Genomic DNA, 8,191 nt, shown 5'->3' with positions numbered 1-8,191 from the left:
GGGTCCACCAAAACATTGTGTGTCACGATATTCACCTGTCTCACAATAAGAGACATAAGGTGTGATTCATGTTAGGACGTAATTCCGTTTGCTTGTCATGTCTTCCTTGAAATAGCTCTGTGCATGTTGAGAAATGGAACTTACTCCAAGGAACGTAATTGGATGCAATTCATGTCTGAATACAAATGATCCTTACGATTGCCTATGACTGGCTTTTTTTTTAATACCCAGCATGTTGGGTTGGAAAATATATATTATTTTACAACTGAACATGCCGGGTTTTGCTTTTAATAAAATTGCCGTTTTAAATCCCGTCAGTTTACAGCATAACCGTGTATGATAATATTCTACTGATTTTAAAAGCTAAGGCTGTTATTGGACTGTATTGGTACTCTTTGGGTTAATAGTTTTGTCTGTGGAAGTACGCCCATCTGAGTCACGGGGAGGGGTTATGGAAGCTATATTTGGGATGGGCAGAGGTGAAACAGTCTCTTGTGCAGCTGGACGTTTGATGGATAAGTATCATTTCTCCCTCTCTCACTCCTGTCTGTTCTTTAGTGCATAATTTCTTTTTTTCCCCCCTCTCTTTCTTTCTTTTATTTTCCTCCCTTGATTGTTTTTCTTGTCTTGCATCCTTTTCTAATATTTCTGTATTGTTTTGTTTTTTACCCTTCCCTCCCTTGTTTCTTTTTCGGTATCCCTGTTTTGTTTTAGCCTCCCCTCCTCCACGTGTTCCTAATCTCCCCCTTCCTTTCTGGTTTTCCTTTCCTTTGTCCCCCCGCCAACTTACCTCCTTTCCCATTCTTCTCCCTCATTGATCCGCTCTCCGGTCCCCCCTCCCCCCATAGGTCACGGTTCCGGGGTGTCATTTAGCCAGGTATCCCGCTCACACTCCGGGAGGGTGAGCGTGCACCCCTCATCCCCCTGATGGTGGAGGGCTACGATACTCACTATAGAGTGCGCCGCCTGATCGGAAGTGACGTCCGTCACTTCCGTTTTCGCTGTGATTCCTGTGGCGGTGCTAGCTCCAGGAGACATGGGGGCAGTTGCAGGAGCAGTTGTTCCCCTCAGCATGGCCAGCAGACAGGTTTCCCTCCTTCCTTGGGTAGTGGGTCTGGGCGTAGGGTTCACACTCATACTGGGGACAACAGGGTGGCCCGGGTCAGTCAGCACCCCGGTACTGGTTCTTCCCATACGGGCAGCAGGACCTCCGGACCAGGGTGAGTATAGCCGGATCGGGCAGAGCAGCCACCGTCAAGTGCAAGATTCTAATCCTAGTAGACTTACGCATGAGGCCAGGGGCAGGCAGGTCCCGTCGGGTTGCTCTGAGGTGTTGGGACAGGTACGGGTAGAACCGCAGTATTCCGTTCAGGCCCATCTTTATTCCAGGGTTTGGGGCTCCACCTCACACCATAGCCGACACTCCGAACGGGTTTCGGTTGGTAGCAGACAATGCGATAGGTGGGTCCCGGTCCAGGAGTAGGTCGGCCCATGGTAGTGCAGGTTTGGGCAGACAGGGTGACAGTGTTCACGGGGCAGCCCGGTCGTGCTCGGCGGCGGCAAGTCACGGGCGCCGGTCTATGTCTTGGATCTGTGTCGGTGGCTTCCATTAGTAACACGTCTCTTCCAGCAGATGGCGGTACTTTCGGTGGAGGTCGAATTCCCAGGTCGGTGTCTCGCGAGCGGCAGGCCTCGGCTGAGGTGGATTTGAAAGGTCATTTGTGCGGCTCTGGAGGCGGTTTCGTGCGACAAGTTGAGATGAACATGTAGGATGTATTGGATGAGCAACCTTTGTGGTCGGTTAGTGATAGTTCTAGCATGACATCTCCGGACTCACAGGGCAGCCCTCAGCGGTTAGTTAAGCAATTGCGGAAGCATTTTGTGTCTCGTCAGGGCGAGCGTGCAGCGGCTGGCAGGTATGGGCAGTACCCGGCTCAAAGGAGACGAAAGGATGCGCTTCGCTAGCACAGGAATTTTTCAAGGGGTCAGGAGGTCAGTCTGGAGCAGGATTGATAGGGGGCGGTATGTGGATATGTTTGCTGTGTCCAAGCAGGGCAAGAAACTGATGGCTGCGGCAATATCATAGGGGGCGGGGGCAAAGCTAGCTACAAGTCCTATAAGAACTGGTTTTCTGGCGCCTACCTGTTTGTCGCCTGTTACTTGGAGACCCGCCTGGGAGAATGGATGGATATGTTGAAGTACCTGCACATGCTGCACGAGATGTACGTGTTCTCCCGCCCTGGGGTTTGGTTAGCTTACGACGAGGTGTTTCGGGAGAAGTATGATGGGCACGCCAGCCTGATGCTGGGTTATAGGGATGTGGAAACGTGGCTGAAGGTATCCCAGGATAGTTGGGGGGCCGGTGCTGGGGCCACAACGTGGCAGCGGCATCAGGGTCCGTGTGAGGGGTAGTGCGCTCTTTCTCAGCAAGGGTCGGTTACCTCTTCAACCGGGCAAGTTGCCCGCACGGCTAGGGTGTAAGTTCACTCACGCGTGCCTTAGATGTGGGGGAGGTCACCCGGCAAAGTCGGAATCCACCTTACCCCTGGTAGTGGTGGTTCCTAAGAAGGTTGCTGGGAAGTTCCGACTCATTCAGCACCTCTCATTCCCCTGGGGCTCTTCGGTGAACGATGCGATCCCGGAGAAATTTTGTAGGGTCACTTACCAGTCTTTCGAGTCCGCCCTTAACATGGTGCGCGGGTTTGGTGAAGGGGTGTTGCTGGCAAAAGTCGACGTTGAGTCAGCTTTTCGTTTACTGCCGCTTCATCCGAATTTCGTTTCCCTTTATGGGCTTCAGGTTGGATGAGGGCTATTAGGTAGACAAATGCCTTCCTATGGGATGTGCTGTGTTTTTCGAGTGCTTCAGTTCCTTCTTGCACTGGTGTATCTGCGCGGGCACTGGCCATCAGGGAGTAACCCACTACCTGGATGATTTCTTGGTGGTCGGACCTGGGGGTGCCGAGACTTGCAAGGATATGTTGTTTGCAGTTAGGGCTCTTTTTCATTCATTGGGCGTGCCAGTGTAAGTCAATTTGCTTCCCTGAGGCCAAATGGGGTGCTCCCTTGGTTGGTGTATGGCGATGGTTTCCCCTCACTAGGTACCAATGTTCTGTGGTGTTTAAACGTACCCTGGCTGTAGGTATGGATGGTTCTCAGTTTGGCACGCATTTATTCCGCATTGGGGCTGCCACATCTCATGTGATTGCTGGGGCGTCACGGCCCGCTATAAAGGAGCTAGGCAGGTGGAAATGGATGTGTATAAATGTTATGTTCGACCCTCTCTTCTTCCTTGACTTTTCTTCTCAACTGACTCTAACTGCGGTGGTGGCACAGGGTTTCAACTGCTCGTGCTTTTGGAAGCGGTGCAAAGGGATTTGTCCATTTTTTCTTCTAAAAAGTGGGCCAGATTGGCACTTGAACCCCACAAGGTTTTATGGTTTTACCTTCGCCTGTGCTTCTGCTCCCCTCTTTGTTTCCTTCTTTTACTTTGTGAGGATGTATACTTCTGGTGTGGTGGACTGCTGATTCACTTGGCATGGATGCAGATCTTAAAGCCTATGGGCCATTCTGGTCCTCCTGTTTTCTTTTTCTGCTCCATTCAACCTGCTTGAAGTGCTTCGTGTATGATGTCTGCTAATGTTTATAATTGTTTTCACTGCCTCTTACAGAACACAAGACCCCGCAGCTGATCTGGGTGTTGGGACACTTGCATGTGGATTGGGCTACATTGCACAGGGCAGTGGGAGATACATCTGCTATTCCGGGGTCAGTTGTGGTTGAGTGGATTGGTCAGAGGGGCTTAAGGTGGACAGGTTTTAGGAAGCTCCTGGTAGACGAGATTGCGAAGCAAGGGATGCCTCATGTGTTGGTAGTTCATCTTGGAGGAAATGACTAAGGTATAAGCATATCTTTAGATCTGATTTTCAGGCAGAGGTCAGGGCAACAGACAAACAAGCAGGGCCCGGTAATCAGGCAAAGGTCAGGGCAACAGACAAACAAGCAGGATCCGGTAATCAGGCAGAGGGTCACAACGGGAGATCAGACAGCAGCAAAGCAAAACTGGAATGGGGATAAACAGGAGACAAGCAGCAGCCAGGTATAAACTATAAACTGCCCAGAACACAGATTGAGGCAGGCATATGAAGCTGTGAGACAGGTGCTGGTACTAATCAGGTAAGGAGATTAACTCCTACAGGAGAGGTGCAAAGTTCAGGGGCAAACAGCAGCACCTCTGGTGGATTTGAGGTACTGCAACCACATACAAAAAGTCCTAACACATGGTATAGCTTTACTCAGTGTAGTTTATAAGATACTAGCTAAGATTATAGACATGAGACTGACATCCCAAACATAATGTATTTTGGGAGATTATCAATGTGACTTCAGGTTAATACGTCTACCACAGATCAGATTTTCACCGTCAGGCAGATTTTGGAAAAATTAACATACTGTCTCTTCAAGCAAGTGTATGACAGCACCAAGAGGGAGAAATTATACTGTGCTTTGAAACAACTAGGAGTGCCAGTGAAGTTCTTAAGATTAGTCCAAATTACACTTGATAAGACGATATGCAAGGTGAAAGTATGGGGAGAATTATCAATGGGACCGAGGCCAGATTATGATTTGTCACTGTTCTTGTTTAATATCACCCAGGAAACAAAAGTTATAAGAAAAGTAAAGTAGATGTAAGCAACCCTGAGAAATATTTTAACAGGATAACACAAAACCTTGGCATTGATATACTATCTCGCTGACTGCAAGATCTTGAGGAAGGACTAATAAGGCTAGAGAGAGATGCGAAGAGGATATACGCAATATATGCTTCCATCTAAGAGAAGACAGATAGGAGGAGCTCAGTCTATTCAGCTGAATGGAGCTAACTGTGAATGGTGTCAAAGCTTTTGTGGTGAGGTCAATAGTGTCCTATGGCTCAGAAGCCTAGAGAATGACCACCTTTGATGTAGAACTCGTGAGGAGATAGTAGAGGAAGTCATTAAGGAGAATTTTCAGCCCTATACATGAGGGGGACGTCTGGAGAATCAGTAGAAATGATGAACTAAGTGTTATTTGTAGCAAACCATTCAGTGTCTCAAATAAAAGGAAATTAGATGGCTTTGATGGCTAGCTCATGTAATAAGAATGCCAGACAACACGATCGTGGAGAAGGTGTTCCGCCGGGAACCCAGGAGGATAGTGTCAGAGATACAGGCCCAGAACTAGGTGGTTGAGTAATTTTTCAGATGGATTCAAAGAAGATGTGTGTCACAAGATGGATGATCAGAGCAAGAAACAGAGGGGATTAGGCTGCACTTGTTCAGGAGTCCAGGGCCCTTCTTGGGTTGTAGTACAAAGGAGAGAGCAGTCTGTAATAAGAGTTGCGATTATAATAATTTATATGGCATCACCATATTACACAGATAGTGCCCTGTGTTACAGTTCTGACCCAGTATAAGCTTAGATGAGGTAAACTACAGAACTGTTCTTTCTTTTAGTGTGCAACTAATAAATAACAGAATAGTGCAAGTAGAACACGTGCTATAACCCACAACAACCAATCAGATCTCTGCCGGACTACATTAGACTGTGAAAGCAGAATCTGATTGGTTGCTATAGATTACCGCTCATGACATTCTTTACACCATACTTTGAAAGAAGTCCCTATGTGTCAACTAGTATAAGCACTTAAATACATCCAAAATCCTTGTGGATCATTTGTCAAGGACATTACTAGACCCTGGCCCCCAGTCTCAAGCACAGTGGCCTGCATCATTTTGAAACTGATTTTTTTTCTTCAGTTGGTTTACAGAAACATATTTGATACACTTATTATGTGAATTCAATGCCAGTATCGCCAAAATATTGTTTTATTATATTTGAACTATAATCTATTACCTATTGGAAAGTGAAAATAGTTTTGCCACATGTTGGTGTGACAGGACAGATTGGAACAGAGTTTGTGCAATTCTGTGTAGGGTTTGGACGGATCATACATTGAGTTTATTTTTGTCCCAACATTGTTTTTCTATATGCTGGGAGCTATATATCCCAAATTTATAAAAGTCAAATTGAACAAATAAGCAATGGAATGTGGACTGTTGGAAGTGGGTATGACTTAGGAAAAATGTGTGTGCGGATGGATAAATTTTGTGGGTCAGGGGTGAGTGTTGGGCAGTACTATTAAGCTCTGTCTATGAACCATTCAACCACAACCATTTCCATTAACTTAATCCCAAGAGATCAGGGCTGTTAGAAGATATGTGTAGAATATATGTAGGATCCGCCATCTTGTCACCAACCCAGTGAATAAAATGAGACAGTGATAACTAAATTAAAATTAGTTTATGGGCTTTAGAGGACTAGTAAACCTAACATACAAGTTGCATTATATTATAAGAGCTAATAATAACATTATACATGGCCAAAGGTTTTGAGAATGGCACAAATATTATTATTTGTGTCATTCTTACAAATATTATTATTTGCATTCTTTTTTTATTAAGTCTGATGTTTCAGTTTTTATGATTTCAATTTGCATATAATCCAAAATGTCATGAAGAGTGATAAGATAAATTGCAATTAATTTCAAAGTCTCTCATTGCCATAACAATTAACTTTATCTCAAAAACAACATTTCCACTACATTTCAGCCCTGCCACAAAAGGGCCAGCTGACATCAGGTCAGTGATTCTCTCGCTAACAGTGGTGAGATTGTTGACGAGTACAAGGCTGTAGATCACTCTGTCATGTTGAATGAGTAATATAACAGACTGGAAGCTTTAAAAGGAGGGTGGTGCTTGAAATCATTGTTCTTCCTCTGTTAACCATGGTTATCTGCAAGGAAACACGTCTTCAAACAAGGCTTCAGGGCAAGAACCAGGACCATCTCCTAAGTTAACTCAGCTGCGGGATCGGGGCACCACCAGTGCAGAGCTTGCTCAGGAATGGCTGCAGGAAGGTGCGAGTGCATTTGCACACACAGTGAGGCGAAGACTTTTGGAGGATGGCCTGGTGTCAAGAAGGCCAGCAAAGAAGCCACTTCTCTCCAGGAAAAACATCAGGGACAGACTGATATTCTGCAAAAGGTACAGGGATTGGACTGCTGTGGACTGGTGTAAAGTGATTTTTCTCTGATGAATCCTCTTTCAGATTGTTTGGGGCATCTGGATAAACGCTTGTCCGGAGATGGAAAGGTGAGCACTACCATCAGTCCTGTGTCATGCCAACAGTAAAGCATCCTGAGACCATTAATGTGTGGGGTTGCTTCTCAGCCAAGTGAGTGGCTCACTCACAATTTTGCCTAAGAACACAACCATGATTAAAGAATGGTACTAAAACATCCTCCAAGAGCAACTTCTCCCAAACATCCAAACAATGCCTTTTCCAGCATTATGGAGCACTTTGCCATAAGGCAAAAGTGATAGCTAAGTGGCTCGGGGATCAAAACATCAAAATTTTGGGTCCATGGCCAGGAAACTCCCCAGACCTTAATCCCATTGAGAACTTGTGGTTAATCCTCAAGAGGCAGATGGACAAAAAAAAAAACCTACAAAATCGCCCTGACAGCATACCAGGGTGAATTGCAGAGGTCTTCAAAAAGAAGGGTCAACACTGCAAATATTGACTATTTGCATAAACTTAGTGTAATTGTCAATAAAAGCCTTTGACACTTATGAAATGTTTGTAATTTTACTTCAGTATACCATAGCAATATCTGACAATAATGTCTAAAAACACTGAAGCAGCAAACTTTGTGATAACCAATATTTGTGTCTTTCTGAAAACTTTTGGTCATGACTGTATGATTTTATATATATATATATATATATATATATATATATATATATATATATATATATATATATATATATATACACACATACACACACATATATATATATAGTACACAAACACGTACATATAATTTTGAGGGCTGAAGTGTATCACAACTAACACGGAGATGTTTGAGAGAAGTATGTGATTGTGGAGTACCATCCCACTGAAGTACACAGAAAATATCCTCTTTAACTGGAAAAGGCTGATTACAGAAAAATAGGTCAAACTCAACTGCACAGCAAGCACAAAGATGTTAAAATTTGCAAGTAATCTCGAGGTATGGAAGCTTATACATATTGTGATTGTTGCAGGCTAGGTGGCGCTAGTTTGAAACCTGTTCATGGCATGGAGTTTTGGA

Source organism: Mixophyes fleayi, chromosome 6 (genome assembly GCF_038048845.1).
Source record: "Mixophyes fleayi isolate aMixFle1 chromosome 6, aMixFle1.hap1, whole genome shotgun sequence".
Taxonomy (NCBI): Eukaryota; Metazoa; Chordata; class Amphibia; order Anura; family Limnodynastidae; genus Mixophyes; species Mixophyes fleayi.
This window is presented reverse-complemented; position numbering follows the sequence as displayed.